At 32.1% G+C, this 19923-nt stretch overlaps 1 protein-coding gene across 6 annotated transcripts in view; it reads left to right on the top strand.

The window, feature by feature from the left end:
- The window catches only part of LOC116430042 (uncharacterized), a 600329-nt gene that overhangs the window by 154127 nt on the left and 426279 nt on the right, over window positions 1-19923 (top strand). The window lies entirely within an intron of this gene.

Genomic DNA, 19923 nt, shown 5'->3' with positions numbered 1-19923 from the left:
TTATGCGGTTTTGTTTGATTAAAATTTCGTGGGTAAATATTGTTAATTAGTAATTGCACTATTAATTGCATGAGATAGTGATTTCATTAGTAATTGTATAAGTTAATTAATTGTTCGATGATTTTGCTTGTTAATAATTGTATCATCTTTGGTTATTACGTATTATACTATTGTTTTACGTATTTTTTAACTGAAGGTCGCTCTTTGTTTATTTAATATTATAACGCATTATTATTACTTTATTATTATCCTTATTGTTATGGAATAGTAATTATTTACTATTATTATTAATATTATGTTTCTTAGAAATAGAGGTAGTTCGTATAATACATAAATACCTTATCTTTTTTGTTGATTTTACGGTGTTAAATCCTTTATGTGTTCTGAGTTGCGTCTATCACAATGCGAAATTTTATTGACATTTTGTTAGACACACATGATATCGTGGTGATACTATATAACATGTCATATTTATTGGATGCATATGCACGTGAAAAGGTTTTGTTATGAACAATGGGATAATATCATTTTTATATAGATAATCAAATGAGAACAAGATTAATACCTAGTTGTTTCGAAAGTAGTAAATAATACATTCTTAAGTACTCTGAAAATATATTCATAAAAAATATTATTTAAAAGATTTATTCTATCTGCAATTATCTGAAGTTTCATATCATAGTCAAGTTTCTTAGAGATGTTGCAGCGATAGAAAAAATAATCAATATAAATGAAAACTTCTTTGACGGCGATTCTGATGCAAATGAAATTGAGATACGCGGAAGCGAGAATAGAGGTGAACTTTTGGGCCCTGATGAAAACGGAGAATTTGCACTTTCAGGTGGCAAATTTGGAAGTTTCTTAGATGTATATTATATTAGAGAAAGAAAAGTATTCTGTCACAAAATCAGAACTGACCAACGTTGTAACGAAAAAAAATATATATTTCAATGTAGTCTAATAAAAATCTACATGTTTTAAGGTTTAAATTCATTCGCGTTTATATTAATTAAAATAGAAGCTAATGCAATATACAAATCACTTTCATAAGAGCTAACTATAATAATATATTTCTGTAGATTATCAATAGACTTACACCACTTTCACAGTAAATAATCACACACTGTCACCAACGAAATGTCAATCGATCAATGCATATAAATGTGTTATAATATACACTCTAAACTATACATATACAATATTAATATTTTATACTAAACCATAAACTGTTTCCTCAATTTTTCCAACAATAAATTTGTCCCACTTGCACGATAAACGGTTTAAATAATAAATAGCCTCCAACCCTTCCATCTGCATCCACATTACCGAAAACGCATTTATGCGTATTCGGGTATTAACATACTAACCTACTTATGCAATATATATATATATAATTGTAATTGCGACATACACCTATATGTTTATGTGCACGTACATACACATATACATATATACCGTGCATATATAAATAACTATATACAACATATATAACATATATAACAGGAAATCGCGAGTACAGTGCACACAACCATCATTGCTAATACCCAAGGCCCTCTAACTACATACCAACACGCACGCGTGCAACGGTATTACCCGCAACCGATATAGGTCGGTTATAGGTAGAGGGTAATATTCGAGGATGCCGAAAGCACGTTCGAGCGATCGATCTCTTGGTCTGGACCCTCCCTCTTAGCGAGTCTTAGTCCAACACATAACCTCTTTCGGTTCGCGGTATCACGACCCCGTCGGTTGCATTCGGGGGTTGGTGCAGCAGGCTCGAACGTCGCCGGGAGAGAAGCACGGCTCTGCTAGACTCCAAGAGGATAAGGGACCGTCTGACACGGCTGGCTCATGAATGATAGACAGAGATGAAATGTCGCGGGTAACTAGTGATCGAGAGACAGAGATGACATTACACGAAATGACACGAATTAGACTTGATATTATGAGAATTAACCTTTATAACATGGTTTGAAATTTGAGATTGACATTGAAGCTATTAAATGGATGGAAGTGACTTGCTTTTTGTTACTGTTTTTTGTAATTGGTGAAAACATACTATAGACAGGTATTTTACTGAGAAATTCATTAATTGATGTAATAACTCATAAACTATGTACAAGTCGATTGAAATTTCAATGTGTACACTTTTATAGTTTCTGAACTAATTATTTTAACTGCTTGGTACTTTTTGTGTTAATTAAAGGACAGGGTACAATTTTACCCTATTGTCTTTTGTTTCGATTGTAAACCTATAATATATTATATATATGTTATATATTAGTTAGACAAGAGGATGAAATTTATTAAAGTTGAGATCATAACAAACATGGGGGTACACATCTATCCTTCTCTAGCGTAATTTCTTTCAATACTAATTCCTTTTAGGGGATGATTGTTCGTCACAAATATATGACACTAGTAAATAAGTAGTAAACTTGAAAACTTGTAAAATAATTGAATGCTACATCTACCATACATATCACAAACTCAGGTAACCGGCAAAAAAAGACAAAGTCGAAATGATCTGAGTACCAAGCCATTGAACGAGAGACAGAGACGAAATGACAGGGTGATGAAAAGCAGGGGTTAAGGGGTGGAAAGGGAAAAGAGGCGCCGGCGCGATCAAGGGAGAGAGAAACGATGGAAAGGGGCAGGAGGAAAGGGTGGTGGCTCTCTCTGAGTAGGTATCTCAACTTACGATTGCCCCGGGGGCGTGCACAGAAGTGCAAAGCAATCGTCTCCTGGCTCGACCTCGTGGCTATAGGTTGTTCTGGGAACGGTAACGTATCGAAATACATGCACCGGAAACGGCCCCGGCACGGCGTTACTCTTTACTTTCCCGGAGCTCTCGCGTTACGCCGCCGGAATCTACAACTCACGGAACTTGAGCGTTATTTTCTTTCGGTGATCTTCAAGTGTGGCTCGCGAGACTTTTTCACGAGTCGGTGATGTTTGTTGTTTTGGAGGACGGGGATTGATGAACTGTAGTTGGGAAACCTGATTGACAGGAGGTACCTGAGAAATGTCATTAGATTTCTTACAGCGAATCGATCGCGAAGAGAATATGTAAATTAGGTATAAGTGAGTGTAGACTAATAAGTGACTCCTCTTTAGTTGTAACTTTAATTGTATGTAAATAGGAAATTTACTGTAGAAATATAACTAATTGTAAAATGAATTGTGAAACACCAATAGTTGCTGTTATTGATTTCTACGAGTTGACGCAATTTTATGTTAATTAACAAAATTATGTATAGTTAAAAGAAATTGAAGTTGAAATGACCTTACTCTTTTCTACTGCTCTATATGTTTGTTTTGTTGAGGCAATTCAGACACTGAATGGGATGAAACATAGTTTTTTTTAATATATGGTTTAATATATGATGAACAGCATCTATCAAGAAAATTGCACGAAGATCAAAATTAACTGGTTGAAGCAGAAGTAACAAAAGAACTTCGAAGTTTAAAAGCATAGAACAGGGTGAAACGGTTGTTCACAGAGCATTCACGTTTATAGTGTCGTTCAGGGGTAAGATTTCTGGTGATGTGCTGGAAATGGGAAGAAGAGTGTCACGAATGAGGGAGCAGAATAAAGGTCTTCGTGCTTTGATCATTGTATATTTAGCAATCGATTGAAATAGTATACAGAAAATGGAACTTTGTACAACCTAATATATTTGTTATTTAGTATATTATTGAAATAAAAATTGAAATGAAAGGATATTATAAATGCACTAAAGTATAAGTGGATTAGGTGTATTTATATTAATAAAGACTATGATAAAACATTTTCAAATTTGGGATTGTATGTTTCCATTGTTCAATGAATATTACAAATTGTGGTCGTACTTTAACACGTTGAATGCCACGGGGTCACCAGTGACCCTCAACTAAATCAAATTACTACAGTTGACTGAATTAAACTATAATTATTTGAAAACATTTCTATATTATATAAATAATGCTACCCAACGCGGTGACGTTCAGCTAGATGAATGTGCAATAATCATAATGCAATTCAATCAAATGATTTAATATTATATTTTTTCCATTTTGTGTAGTTTGCTGTATGAAATCGCATTGGATTCAACGTGTTAAATATTATTCTTGAAATCTCTAGCTTCATAAAATGTAAATCGAATAGCTCTTGTGAGGAGGATACGAGAAGTTGACATAATAGTCGCTGATTTTTATGGTGCTTCTGTTGAAAGTGGCTCTCACAAAAATGTTTGACACGTACTTTTTTTATTGGCCATCGTTCGTATGAAGGAGCGAAAACAGCCCTCGGAGTTGGGGTTGAGAGATGTGTTTTGGTCGAATTTCTTGGAAACTACCGGAGTTAAAAGAACATAGTAAATAGCAGAATTGTATTATCTGTTCATTTTTTTATATTTTTGTTATTATCTACTTAGATAAAGAGGCAAAGTTTTTTTCCTAATTGTTTCGTTAAATAGTAATATATTTCTTATATAGTTGTATGAGAAATACATAGATACCTAATTCTAAGTAGAAAACGCAAATGAAGGGAAATTTTAATTTTTGTTTTACTAAAAATTTATTTTAATTAATTATACTAGCAAAAAAAGTCTTTAAGCGTGTAAAATAAAACAAGTATTTAACAAATTTGTTTATTATTTTAAGTAATTATTATTGCTTATTAATTCATTTTTAATTAAAATTACTAATGAAAATAATCTTGTTACATAAAATACCGAAAAAGTACAGTTAAGTTTATTAAATCACTAAATATATTCTAAGGTTTACAATAATTCAAAAATAAAAATTCTGTTCAAAATTTGTTATTTCAATATATTCCCTTTTCCAATATGTACCCACATTTTTAATATTCATGAGAACAATTAAGCTCAAAATATTTTATAATGTTAGCATAATGTAGCTGACTTGTACGATGTAGTGTTGCTCGTTATCTCGACATGCTCTGGGTGCTATTTACTGACAATCTGAACGTGTCTAAGAGCGCATACACGTGTTCCGACGACAATGACCGACTGAGTCAAGCGCGTATTTGCGCTAACACCGCAAACTGATTAAAAATTGCAAACTCCGGGTTGTACAAAGCTTCATGAGTAACTTCTGATCGTCGCAGTGCATCTAGAGCAGCTGGCAGACTTAAGACAGTCGAGTTCTGCTGTGGATAGAAATATTCGTTGAATTTGACACTAAGATTACCATGGAGTAAAACTAGTCTGTATTTTCTTATAAAAATTGAATAGTTCTAATTTTCAAATTTTTATAAGGACATATTAAAATTGGATATTTCTAATTTTCAAATTTTCATGTTTTCGCATAAAAATTGAATAATTGTAATTCTTTTTTAATTTCTTGTAATTTCAATTGGCACTTATCTTTGAGTAAATCATGCGTATGAGTAAATCAATGTCTTGGATGATATCTCAAAGAAGCATTCCTATTTTTTTAGCAACTATATACGAAATCTTATATATAATGTAAAACTAATTGAAAACTGTGTTAAATTCGATTGAACTTTGTACGTAATATTATTGCAACGCCGTAGACAAACCGCCTTACGATACTTTGAAAGACTAACTTACATCACAGGGTGAATTAACCTTTACTTTAAGCTTCAGCTGGCTTAAACAAAGCGTTCGTTAAGGAATAATTGACAAAACCTTCGACGAAAGAAGAGTCATTTCCGACAGCAATCGAAAACGAATACTCACAATACTATCCTATTTAGCTAATTAAACGAAAGATAATTATAATTACGAATGCCTGATATTACAGCAGTTAAGTAATAACCTGCTCAATTCAAGCCATCTTTAAGTGATAATTATACATAAATGTTATATTCTTCTGCTTTTTCCATCTGCGACTTCTTTAACATGCTCCGTGCCACGTGTACCATTTGTGGTACACGTGCAATTTTTTTAAAAAGTTCTGGTGGTACAGAATGTGTTAACAGAATGTTCTTCATTTCAAATAACAGATCGTTACAAGACTAACGTTTCAAAACAAATGTTCTAATTGTTGTCCTTGTTTTATTAGAAATTTCCAGCAATTAGCTTAAGATTTTCTTTATTTTCGCCGACAGAGAGTATTAAAAAATCGACAAAATTTCCAGTCGCGAATATGTTAATATTCAAGTTTACCTAAAAACTGCATCCGAATTTTTACATTACACTATTGTTAACTTATTTACGTTCTTAAATATATCTAGTTTACAGCAGGCATCTTGCATATTGTAATTTTTGCAAGGAATTCAGAAGCCTCGGTCATCGGTGACCAACATGGCATTTAACGTGTTAATCGAGGTGCTACTACGGTTGCAAATCCACAAAAATCCGCAGTCTACTTGTTACGGTTACCTTATTGTTAGTTCGGTCGCAGCGGGCACTCACCAGCAAACAAAGTAATTGTCCGTCGACACGACCCCTTGACTGCAGGTTCTTCCCTTAACGTATCAGAATACATGGTAGCGAGAGGGAGGGACGGAGCCACCGTTATCCTCTAGTTTCGGACTCGAATTACAGCCAGAGGATCTAGAACTCACGGAATTTACGCGGAGGGCTGTGCCGCGTTCTTTCGATCGGCGCCCCTGTATATACACACAGGATATTTAGTTGCACTCGCGGGGTTGGGCGACACGAAATTTACAACAATAAACTGGGTTAAGTTCGGTTAAATCGAGTTCAGTGTAAGGGAAACGCTCAGCGAACGTTAAATCGGTACGTCGGAAGTTGTAAACTATTCTTGATAGTTGTGTACGCGCGCGGCGAACCATGTTAGACGAATTTTAATTGCGATGTTGTCGATATCGGTTCCCTCTACATGGTTGCGTTCCTTCAACGGCGTTGGAAAGGAAAAAATGGATATTTAGTTACGAAGTAAAATACGATTTTCTAAAGGTACTGAAATATCATTCTGGCGAAAGTGGTAGGGTAAAACGGAACACTCGTGTAAAATCATATAAGAATACAAAATCTTTATTTCTATTAAATCAGAATTGCTAGCTGAATATATTTAATTGTTGGCTGATATAGATAAGCTATAAATATATATGATTTTCTAAACAGAAATCACAAATAAATATGTCATCTTCTGTTTCTGCATTACTGCAATCTAATGGGTTAGTTTTTATCTCATCTTTGATTCTAATTTGCTATATATTAATACGATTATACGTAACCAATTAAGACTGTAAACAAAACACATAACAAGGGACTCCTGTTGCCTCTGCGCTGAAGTGTTCCGTTTTGTCCCACCCAACATATAATTTAGAGAAGTATTAAAAATTTACAGTTTGACATGAGATAAAGAAATAACTTAAGTGTCAAAAATACAGATTAAGAAATGTAGAATCTAGTACTGTAGTTATCCTTTTCAATTTTTTAATCAGAAGATACAAAAAAAATGCATTAAACATTTATGTAACATCAAAACTTGTTCACTGAATATCTTTCCAATGTTTTAATCGAAAAATAACTCATACACTGTACTACAGTCGATCTCAAATTATATCGAACACTCATTAGAACCATGTCATGCGATATTAATTTGATACGAGCTCTTTATCTATGAAAAACATTACTGTCTCGTTTTATCACACTTTCCTCTTCATGTGGTTATTTCCAATATAGATAGCGTTAGAAAATAATGTGAATATATAAACATATGTGAAAATTTTCGATATTTTATATAACATCTTCGTACCACGATGACGGAACTACAACTGAATAAAATATAAATTGTCTCTAATAAAATGGGTATCATATGGATTGTGTAGCTATGTTATTTATATAATATATTGGGTGATGTTGGACCACAGCTAATACTATTCTTATGTGTATTTAACAGTATAATTTATTGTTTTGGAAAACGATGCTATTAAAAGATAAAGAAACTCTTGCTTTCAATATTTAAATAGAAAGTTACTTGTGTATTAAGTGTTTAGGTATGCATATATTTGATCTATTAGTCATTAGAATTGAAATTTGATTGACGATTGAATCGCTGCGTTTATTCAATTTTGAAGTATTTTGTTGAGAGTAATAAAGAGTTGTAGTATTTGAATGAAACTACTTATTTTCAGAACTATTTCGAATATTCAATGCTTTTAAGATATCAATAATTGCGAAACAAGAAAACCGAAAGCGATTTTCATTGATACGATAGTTCTAGTGTAAATGTTAATGAAACAGACATTTCGCAAGATTTCCAACCTTTGTCCACTAACGAATCGAAGCACCGTTCCGTACGAAATAATTACACCAAGCAAACAGCAGAAACCGGAATTTTATTGATATGAGCCATGTGAATTATCTTCTGGTAAACAGTTTCACTGCAAGAAATATAATTCAAGGGGAATAAACATTTAATTCGCTCGTAAATAAGTTCATTTACTTGGCCGCTCTGAAACTTGAATCCCCGCAACGGAACGAGTCTCGCGGTTTTACCCCGTGGCTGTTGATCTTCTTAGGGACGTTAATCTAACGGTATATATTAATTCGGATAATTTCCTTCAGCTTAACAGTGGCTGGAACAGAAAACGTCATTTTCACGATGATTGAATCGTGCGAGTTAACGATAAGAAATTAATCCTTCTCGTTTCGCTTGTAGTGCTTCGTCTCGAACTGCCTTGCTGTTTAAAATTGCAAAATCTGTTCGAGACGTTTATTGCTATCGAATTAGAAGACTTGCACTTTACGGCACAATACGTGGTGCAATATGTTTTTAAAGTTTAATAGTAAATTTACTGTTCCACTTGCTTGTAAATACATATTCTTCGGTTCCAAGATTTGCATTCTTTTTTGTTTTCTTTTTCCGTTTTTCGATTTCTACTTTGTTGTAAATGCTTGTTAAATATTAATTTGTGAAATAAAATTTTAAAGAATTTTAATTTATAGAAGAGAATTTTACGGAATTTTAATTTGTTGAATATGATTTTAAGGAATTTTAATTTGTAAAATAAAATTTTACGGACCTTAATTTGTAGAATTAAATTTTAAGGAATTTTAATTTATAGAATCAAATTGTAAGGAATTTTAATTTCCATAATAAAATTGTAAGGAATTTTAATTTCCATAATAAAATTTTAAGGAATATTATTTCTATAATAAAATTTCACAAAATATTAACTCATAAGCAAAGTAAAAAATGTATTTAACACTTTGCTGTTTTTGTAAAAATTAAATTTTTTATTTGAATCTCTTATCTTTTAAACTATAAACATATTGTTAATACTAAGTTACGATACTCAAAATTTTTGTTATTGTCGTTAGTAGAAAATAATAGATTTCATCAAAGAAATTCTTAATACTGAAATTTATTAAATAATACAGTAAAATTTATTGTATTATTTAGTAAATTTTTATTTTTTTATGAGTATTTCATTTGGTGCAGATGAGTTTGTATCTCCAATCATTACAAAGAAATAAAAAACACGTATTTCCTGTGTTATTCATTGATTCTGTTAAAGGAGCAATTGTCACTTGTCTTTTAATGCACTAAACGGTTTTAGAGCGTAATCCTGCGACAACAGATTATCCTGGAAACCTTAGATGCAGAGAAACGTGGAACAAAAGGGAGAGGATACTCGTTACACTCTACCCTCTTCCTCGAATTACGCGAAGAAAACATACAATTTAAGGAATCTCGAGAACTTGAGTGTCTTCATTCTTTGATTTCTGTTATCCCATCGCTCGGTTGCGCCCTCCGATATTCACGCGCTGATTAATGAAGGTTTAGTGATTTCATAACTTGCAAGAATTTTTAATAATTATTTTACAAATCTATAATTTTGTACGGTGCAAGCAAATGATCTTCATTATTGGTTTTCATTGAAATCCTATCGTGTTTATTAATTTCTTCATTAATTTTCGATATATGCATAAGGAAAGCCCAGATGGTTATTGATGTTTTTAAAGGTTTCATTTGGCAAGAAATAATTTGATTGATTTTATACGTGTATTTTATTCAGTGAAGCTTTCAGTAAATTTATGGTTTTATGTTACATTAACTGTTGGTGCAACGAATAATATTGTACAAAATGGAATCACGCGTAAATTAAGCGTGCACCATATTTCTCATAAAGCCAATAATAAAGATTTTTCGTATCTATCGATATAGATTGAGTTAATGCTTGTGAAAATTCCATAAAAGTAATTGTATTTAATTATATTATTGCGCTGTAGTAATATGTAATATTATTTCCTACATTTTATTATAATATTGATTTTGATTTTAATATTAAGTTCTCGATTTGAAAGCAATCTCTTCAAATTGGATGCGAAATTACGATCTATAAATTTAATTTCTTAATATTTGTTTATGTTAACTGTTAATTTAAGTGACGTAAAAAATTCTAATTTCCTCGTACTACGAATAGTTTTACTTTCACTCGTTGCATCAAACCGTTTGAATATAAATACCAAAATGCTTAGTTACGTAAATAGTTATTGATATACTACATTATATTAGGAACAGTTTTCCAAAATATACAAAAGTATTCATCCAGATAGATGATTGCATTTTTAATTACATTACAAATTCTAATTTTTCATATCTACTTTATGTTAAATATAAACAATTTTTAATCAATTTTACGTATAGTAGAACACTTACTAAAACTCATAATGTTATTTAATTACTATAATTTAAACGTAGTCTTAAATACTGAAACTAATTTATTATTCGGGTAATTTAATTATAGGTACGTGTTTAAAAATATTTTTATTGTATATTGCATTTTCTTATTGTTGTTATTTGACTGTGGACTTTTTTGCAAAACAAAAATTTGTTAAAGCAGTCTGAAGCAATCTGAAAGAAGGTTTAAATAGAAACTGATTACTTCTCTCAAGAGTTTTACTAAGTTGTGAATAATGTAATGGCGTGCTTACATTTTTATGCACGTTTCTCCATCTTACATTCCACGCGTCCATATTTGTCATAAATGCATAAAACCTGCAATCTGGTTGTTACTTATGCAAGAATCTATGTAATTCAGCAGTTAAAAGGAAAGTGATCGCCAGATTGCGGAACTTTATGCATTCATAGCACATAAAAGTCTCCAAAAAAATTACAATATTAAAGTTGTAATAACATTTAACGTAGTTTTACCCTACTTTTAATCCATGGAAACTATTTATGAAGGCAATTGAATATAGTTTAAAGTCAGTTCCTTTTAACATCTCCGTAAAAATGTGCATTTGCATAAACTTTTGCAATTCAATGGTCACTGAACGTTTAACCAAACCTAAAGTTTCTTCATCCTCATTCTACAATATCGGAATTTCGTATTAGAACGTTGATTGTTCTATTGTCACACTTCCAGCCGTAAGTAAGTGTATGTGAAAAGAATTACGAGTAATCAACCGGATTATAATAATTCAAATTTATACACTAATATACATATGCAATCCCGTATAATCATACACACATGTACATACATGTATTTATACTTTATTAATTGGTAATAATATTAACCCTTTGTACTCGAAAGTTTTTTACTAAAAATATTTTAACATTTTCTGATGAGATAAAACGATATTTTGTGAAACTAATTCGCAGAGAAATCATATGTATATTGAGGAACAAAGCTATTTTATTTCAGTATTTCTCAAATTGATGCGTTATATAAGGTATAATGTTAAATATCAAATTTTATAGTTTTATAGTGTGAAATCAGGTGGTAAGTGAGAGTCACCTCTCGAATGCAAAGGATTAATACATTATATGCAGAGTATTTTGCTCATTTAAATTTATATCAATTACATTTAATTATAATTATATATCAATTATAAAATTATTCAAGATATTTTCGAAAGCTTTTATTACAAATAAAAATACTTTCAGTCACAAAAGGAATCAAACTGTCACTTTCAAAATGTTAATAAAACAATTACACGCATTTATTTAGAATGTGCTAATCAGATTTCTACTTTCCTGCACTATTACATTCGTTTAGTCTTTATTAATTCCTTTATCTATGATTTCTTTCATAACTGCACTTGCAAGAATTATTAATTTACTAGAAACGAAGAAAAATTCCATATTCATCAAATTCACATTTACTTTAAAGTGTGAGAATTGATAACAGAAATATAATATTTAATTTGAATCCAAGAGAATTTAAATTCATTTATTTTTGTTAATTTCAGTTTGTATAATTCAGTTTGCATAACAAGAGGTTAACATTTAAAATTTTCCAAAAATGTCTTTGAATTGAAAAAATCTACAAAAATATTCGTACTAATACGTACACGTCTTAATTTTTCTGTAACAAAATGTTCAGCGTACATTTGGGAAAGGACTTCTAGTTCACAATTTTATAGTTTTGATTGGTTACGTATAACCATATCGACAAATAGCAAGTTAGCGATCGAAAACATTAGTAATTATGAAATAAAGACAACTGAAAATTAGTTAAGAAAACAATGAAAACTGATCGATCAGCCTATCTAACAAATGATCTCCCAACAACACCGACAAACCGAGAACCGCAGCAATGTTAATCACAACGAACTGTTTCCTCGGTGAAACAGGACAATCCCCTAACCCAAACCTTTATCCTCATCAAGCTACACCCGCGACACCGTGCACACAGCAAAAAGCCACGGTCCGAATCGAGCGTATTCCAGCATTGTTCCATCGGATCAAGGGAGAGTGCATTTTCATGAGGGCATACGTATGTATGGGGAAGAGGTTCGGCGATCGAAACCGTTTCCAGGGCACGCGAGTAATGCGCTTTCGAGACAAGAGAGCGCCCGTGCGACGTTCCCTCGTTCAATCTTTCGAAGCGATTCGCTGGCAACGAATAGACACTAATAGTCGAAGAGGTTTGGTAAATTCACGGGAATCGGAATCGATTGAATGCCAGTCAGGGGAGAGATCGCCGCACCAAAAATCCTCAGATCGCGGCTGCCGCCACCCCTGTCCCCCTCTTTCCCTCTCTTCGATCCTATATACCGAATACTTCGAATAGAATTCCGGAACATTCTTGACGTCCGTGACGTAGCTACCGAATTAACAGTGTGTACAAGCCCCGGTGAAACGGCGGCGAGGCGGTTCCCTTCTGTTCGTCGTAGTTGTCGGTTCCTCTGCGCCAGTTCGCCCCTACATACCTGCGGTGGTGTCAGTTTTGCAGGTTTCTTCGGAAACTATTCCGAACTCTCAAACCCCCGAGAACGACTTCCGTCGATTGTATATCGGTTGCGCGTCCCCGCGATTTCTTCGCCGATGAATTCCGTCGAGCGTTGTCGTAATCGCGGGACATCTCTTGAATGAGCAACGACTTCGATGAGAGGAGCTCGCTGTTCTGCGTGACCTGTGCATTCTTATTTTACGTTATGTAAACTGATGCGTGGTAGATGAATCCGTTTTTAATTAACGAGTTAACTAATTTGTTTTGTGAAATACATTTGGTATCGTCCCATGATCAGCAAAGTTTCTGTCATTTCCTGATCTTAATACTTAATGGGCTGATGGTTAAGTTAGAAAATTATCGTTGGTAATATTTTGTGAGTCTGTAGAAAGAGTAACTTTCGTTTTTATCAATATTTTCTTATCGTTTTCAATGTGAGCTATTGTTGTTAGCAATATTAGTATAAATTTATAAAGGAATTGATAATTGTTATGATCAATAACTTACAAACGACTTAAATCTACAACAAAGTCTAAACGGGTATTTTTACGCGACCGGCCGGTGAAGTGTTAAAACAATTATTAACGCTAGAACTACCGTGTGTTTAATACGATTAATATGTAATCTCTATAAAAATTATAACAATACATTATTTTCAGTTCCTTCAGACATTCATTGTAATATTCAAATGAAACTATTTATTTTCAAAATCATTTCGAATCTTCAGTGCTTTTAAGACATCAATAATTACGAAACAAAAATACCAACACCAGTCAAAATGACTGGTATTTCTACTATTAAATATCCTTTTATGTAAATGTGAGCCCATAAATACGGATATTTAATTCTTTAATACATGTTTCATATACCATGTGTACACGTGTAATACGAACACGGATCCTTAATTTTTTAATACACGTTTCATATACCATGTGTACACGTGTAATACGAACACGGATCCTTAATTTCTTAGTACACGTTTCATGTGCCACATGTGCACGTGTATTTTAGTTCACGTCCAAAATTGGGACCTCCAGTGTACTGGCACACCCGTACGCGCGCACATAGCAGGTGATGTACGCGCAATAATACCGATACCAATAGTATTGTCGATATAATGTATTGACTGTATGGGGGACAGGATACTGGTACAATGTAACAGTAAATGGCAGTGTCTTAATAATGCGATGTATGGTGAATGACATAATACCAGTGGTTTCACATACAGGTGAATAAAGCACATGAGCTACTATTATTGCGGGGCAGATTGTTTTTAGCTTCGAGATTAGTCCGTTTCTAGAGAATATTGGGTTGTTTGGAATTGACAGTAGTTGTTGTGACATTTATTTGCTTCGTTGCTTGCATTTATCCATAAATTCATGAATTTATTGAGTATAATTCTACAATATGAAATTGTTATTAATATTTCTTTTATTGCATGATAATTTAATTATGTTTCAAAGAATTAAGCTTCACTTGTCAAACGAATAAGAATAATGAATATAGAATGAAATATAAAACGAATCTACATAGTATTATAAATAATAAAGCTGTTTATTAATGCATGTAATGCCGTTGGGAAAATATTAGCAATTCAAAAGGTGATTGGTCCTGCAAATATTTGTCGGTGCGTTCGTTCGTTGAATTAATTTCACGAGTTAATCATTCTTTTAAATCGCAAAATTAATTAGACTTTATTTACATTTCAAGATTGAAATCACAGCTGTGCTGAATAATGTTGGGTTACGGATATTGTAAAGAGGAAAATGAAAGTGAGAATTAAATAAAGCGGGAAAGGGGCAAGCAATGATAAATATGAGAAGGAGAACGAAATTCAAAGAGTGGAACATTCGTTGAAAAAAAGTAAGCAGCATAGATAATATACTTAATGGAATACTTTTTATGTGTTTGGAAATTCTGATAATGAGATATGTGTCAATGCAACTATTATTCGTAGCAAACAATGCTTCGTAACAAGTTTTACATCACCAAAGTTTAACAAGTTACTGTTATAGAGTATTGTAATATATTACAGGAACTTGGGTAAACGTGGATAATTAATGCTTGTTGGTTGACTTTAGTCAGAAAGGTAAATCTTGTATTACTCTAAAGTTATCAAACAGATAATATTATTAAACACATCTACGTGTTTCTAACACCATAAAAATATATTTTATGTTATTTTGAATGTTTTATAGAATCATTTTCTACAAGAGACATTTAAATAACATTCATAGTTAACTTACAACAAGTAATTAAAGTCGAGAATTTTATATGTCTTCGAAATTACAACTCTCAAAAAGAGTGCTTGAAGATCTTCCAATAGAAAAATGTTCTATTGAAAAATACTTACATAAGAACATTTATTTGTTCGAGTAGTGTAATTCTAATAGTATATAATAGTATAATGATACATAATATCTAATAGTATAATTTTACAATACATTCCAAAGATTAACTTACAAAATACCGATTGCACTTGATATCAATTATTATATATAATAAATTTCACTAACTCTGTCAAACTTCCAATTTTTCGAAAGAATCACAAATTTCCGAACATTTCATTTCTAATATTTCTTTTCCTTATGAAGAAGGCTCGAGTGCATCGATCGTTTGAACTCCAGTTGTGTATAAACTTTCCTCTCTCCCGTTCGAAAAAAGAAAATTTCCATCGGCTAGGCTATCGAAGTGCAATCTTTGTCGACTGTGGACATCCGAGGAAGTCTGAGGAACTTCAGCGCGCTGCTCCCAGTGTTCGAAACAATAAATAAACGAAAGCAAAAACGAAGTTAGTATAGTTGCTACCCGCGTATTTTATCTTTCCCTTTTTTCAGTCATAGTTCTCTCGAATTTCCAGCAGAATACTCGAGATCCTCTGACTAGTCACCGGTTGTTGAAACATGACTCCTAGTCCGACGAGTGTTTCTGTTCACAGAAATTCGACTCTCAAAACGGGGATCCTTGACTACACAGCAGGAAGGGACAGTATCATTCCGCAGATAACGCGTCATAAGAATTATGGTCAACTTCGATTCATGCGTCACGATAATCTCATACTCAGTCCTTTAGTAGTAAGTAAATATTAGGTCATGTAATATGAAATGTCGAATTTTTCTTAAACATAAATGTTTGTACTCCCGTTACTGTTATTTCTATGTTTTTCATATAACCTTTTAAACAGTTTCAGTGTCGGTTATCAGAGTAACTTTTTGCAAACATGTTCTTTCGAATTGAGCATAATAACTAATTTTTTGCATCGTTTAATTTCCGTTCGTGCAATTTTCTTATATGAATTTAAACTTGGAAATAATGTCGCAAAAACCGTTCAAAATGTAAACAAAGCAACAGAACAGTGCAGTATTGATTTGCAAAATAAGTGCGTGATAAACTCGAAACAGTAGTTAGAATAACGACGTGTTTAGAATATATTAATTCTAAACGTTTCGAATTTTTCAAAGAAGGAATGTATTCATTAAAACCAAGTTGACACAAGTGTATCGAATCGAATACAGCATATTACGCCAATTAATAATAATATTGTGTATTACAAGTATACGTAAACATAGCTCTTTGATCGACAAAGGTTTTTATAAATTGAAATATAGAATTTATAACAAACTAATTAAATGTATAATTCCCAGCTATTGGAAATTGGATTAATGAATGGACTCCGTAAAACAATTGTTCTAGCAGTATTTCTCTCAATTTAACGGAAATTCCGTTTGATTGAATTTTGCAACCTATCAATATTTTTAATCCTGTACAATATTCGAAATAATTAATCAGAATTTTTGTGTCTACGTATTCGATTTGATTAAATCTGATAATTTTAGAAACTGACGAAGGTTACTACAAAATTCAGAAAAAGCTCATAAGAATTCATAAAAATTCAAAGAAAGACAATCATAAAAAAATTCTGCAAATTACCTAAGTGAATTGTTTTCCATATGAAAATTTTTAACCAACTGCTTTTTAAGATAATTGAATTGTTTGTAATTAGTAGACGTAAACAGTACTTAAAATGGATCAGTTCAAAGGTTCTTTGCCACGAACTAATTGTTAATCATGAAACGAAGGTGAATCAAAGAAATATCCATTTTGCGGTGTATACACAATTTCTCATGAATAAAAACGTTTCCAAACAGAGTTAACAAACATAAATAGGCTAAGTTACGCTCAGTATCTTCGCGTTATTATTAGTTTCGTGGAACAGTAAAGTAGCAATGCTTACCGCAAGCGACTTCTCGTTAATCACGGTTACATACGTACGTTTGCAATGAGTCACAACTAAGTTCTTAGAACTAGAACTAGAATGTCTATACTTGCAACGGATCTCATTTATATTACGAATATACATCCATGATTACACGGCAAAACAATGGAAGTCACATTTTTGGAAATCTTCAGTTTAGATCTCAATCGAGACCTATAAAATAGAGCCTATATTTTCAGACGAGAAAGATATGTTAAAACAGTTTTTGTTTCCCAAAAACTGGATACAAGGATATATATCGAGATCTACTATCATTCTTTGATAAATGAAACTTCCACCTAGATTTTGAAATGAAAGAGACGTAACTTATGGCATTCTGCTTTGCAACCATAAATAAGCGACTAAATGGCAATGCAACGTAAATTTAATCTTTGACAAGCTCAGTCAAAAGTTACAAAATAAAATTTATATTTTTGTTCGAGAAAAAAGGTTTCCCCTTCAAAATATACAAAGATATCGGAATTTATTGTCGGTCACCAATAAATAAATCTTCCAACTGCAATAAATTGAGTTGTAAAACAATGTAGATTACTTTTATAAAACTAGTTTGCACTTCAGTAGAGATCAACAAAATACAATTGACATTTTCATATTAGAAAGATATAGTAAAGCAATTTCTGTTTTAGAAAATCTATCAAGTCAGTGTCTTTTTTAAAAAAAATGCTAAACAAATTTCTTGTTTCCAAAGAAGATATACCTGTATTAGACTGTCCCATAAGTTTCTTTCGTATTCTGTTCGCAATATTCAGTCAGAAACTATTGAATAATGAGATTTTGTAGGTTCTGAAGAAAAGAGAAAGGCCACAAATCGGAATGGATTGTGCTTAATTCAATCAAATGACATAAACCGTAAAGTATCGTGTATTCATTATGTAGTACTAAAACAAATGAAACTTTTGTAATAACCTAATACATCTAATTCTATCTTTACACGAACTTTTTTTGTTGTTTGGCTTGTTTGATTTACTACGAGTTAGAAAAAAATTTATTTTCTTTCCCTATGATTTGGTTTAATTAATATATTTAACTAATCGTCTAAATTCTAACACGAATTTCCATATGATTCATTGTATTACTTTACTGATTCCTTAGGTCTGCAACTAATCTTTATTTTTCTATAGATACAGAGTATTTTTAACACGTTCACTGTCCATGATTCATACGTGATTTATTGAACATAGAAACTTGTACACCCATGTATCACACGTGATTCGAATGCACAGTTCTATATAACTACAGTGTATTAACACTAGAACTACCGTATCAATCAAAATCGCTTCCTATTTTTTTGTTTCACAGTTACTGATATCTTAAAAGCATAAAATATTCAAAATGATCTTGAAAATAAATAGTTTCATTTGAATATTACACTGAATGTCTAAAGAAACTGAAAATAATCTATTAAATGCTCGATAGTTCTAAATGTTAAGTGGACGCTTAGTTCCGGTAAATTAAAAGTTTATTATACAAAATTTTCCTGTTTTTCAATGGATGTCTATTGCATAAAGGGCCATTGGACTTGATCAATGAGAGTGTTAACACGAAATGTAGGGTAAATTGAAGAGAGATGGTCCACTTTTTTAATCAGTTATACGTATTTGGTGAATATGCACGTCATCTTAAAGCTTCAAATGATAGTATATAATTCTTTCAACAATAAATTCTTTATTTTTTCAGATAAACATGTAATTCTTCTTTGCTTTTCGTTAGTTTTTCATTACAATATACCCTAAATGCATTCGTCCTGCATTTGACAAGTACACACTTCATTGTTTGATTTTATTGCGCGGAAAACGAGATTTCGGAAACTAAATTCCATAGTTAACAGGTTAAAGGAAGTATTACATCGTAAATATCATTGATATTTAACCCTCTGCCGGTAATATGGACCATTAAAGGACTTTCGAAAATCCTATCTCTTCGTGATTTACCTAGGATCTTCAATTTTTCTTGCTAAATGATATAAAAATTTGACTAACATTTTATTTGTATATTCAATTAGGGACTATAATGAGTATCTTGAAATTTTGTTCAAATTTTCACAAAACTCACAACAACGAAATATCTGTATTAGTGTAAAAAATATACACAAATATTTGACAATCTAATCTAAACGAGATCGGAAGAGCCATCCTGATAAAGCCGACTCACCCAGAATTACCCTATCTCTCATGTAAATACAGAATTGGATGTACTGCTAGGAGATAACTTAATGGCTAGACTGAGAAAGTCGACTGGTCGATCAGTTTTCATTTTTCCTCACCCAAGTTCCTGTTTACTTTATTTCTTAACTCGTCATATTTTCTGTTGAATTATTACTAATGCTAAGCTAGCAAAAGCAAAAATGCCCAACGTTCATACATCTTTAGTCTAAACAAAGGCGCTAGTAAAGTCGAGGATAGGCGTCTTGTAAAGAAAAGCGGACCCCAACTTACTTTTGGATGTTCCGAGTCATTCGCATTCGAGAACTTGAAAGAGCTAGACGTGTTTTTCAAAGCCGTTATAATAAAGTCACACTGAAAAA

Source organism: Nomia melanderi, chromosome 1, assembly GCF_051020985.1.
Source record: "Nomia melanderi isolate GNS246 chromosome 1, iyNomMela1, whole genome shotgun sequence".
NCBI classification, from domain to species: Eukaryota; Metazoa; Arthropoda; class Insecta; order Hymenoptera; family Halictidae; genus Nomia; species Nomia melanderi.
The sequence above is the reverse complement of the archived record's forward strand: the minus strand, read 5'-3'. Positions and strand labels throughout refer to the sequence as shown.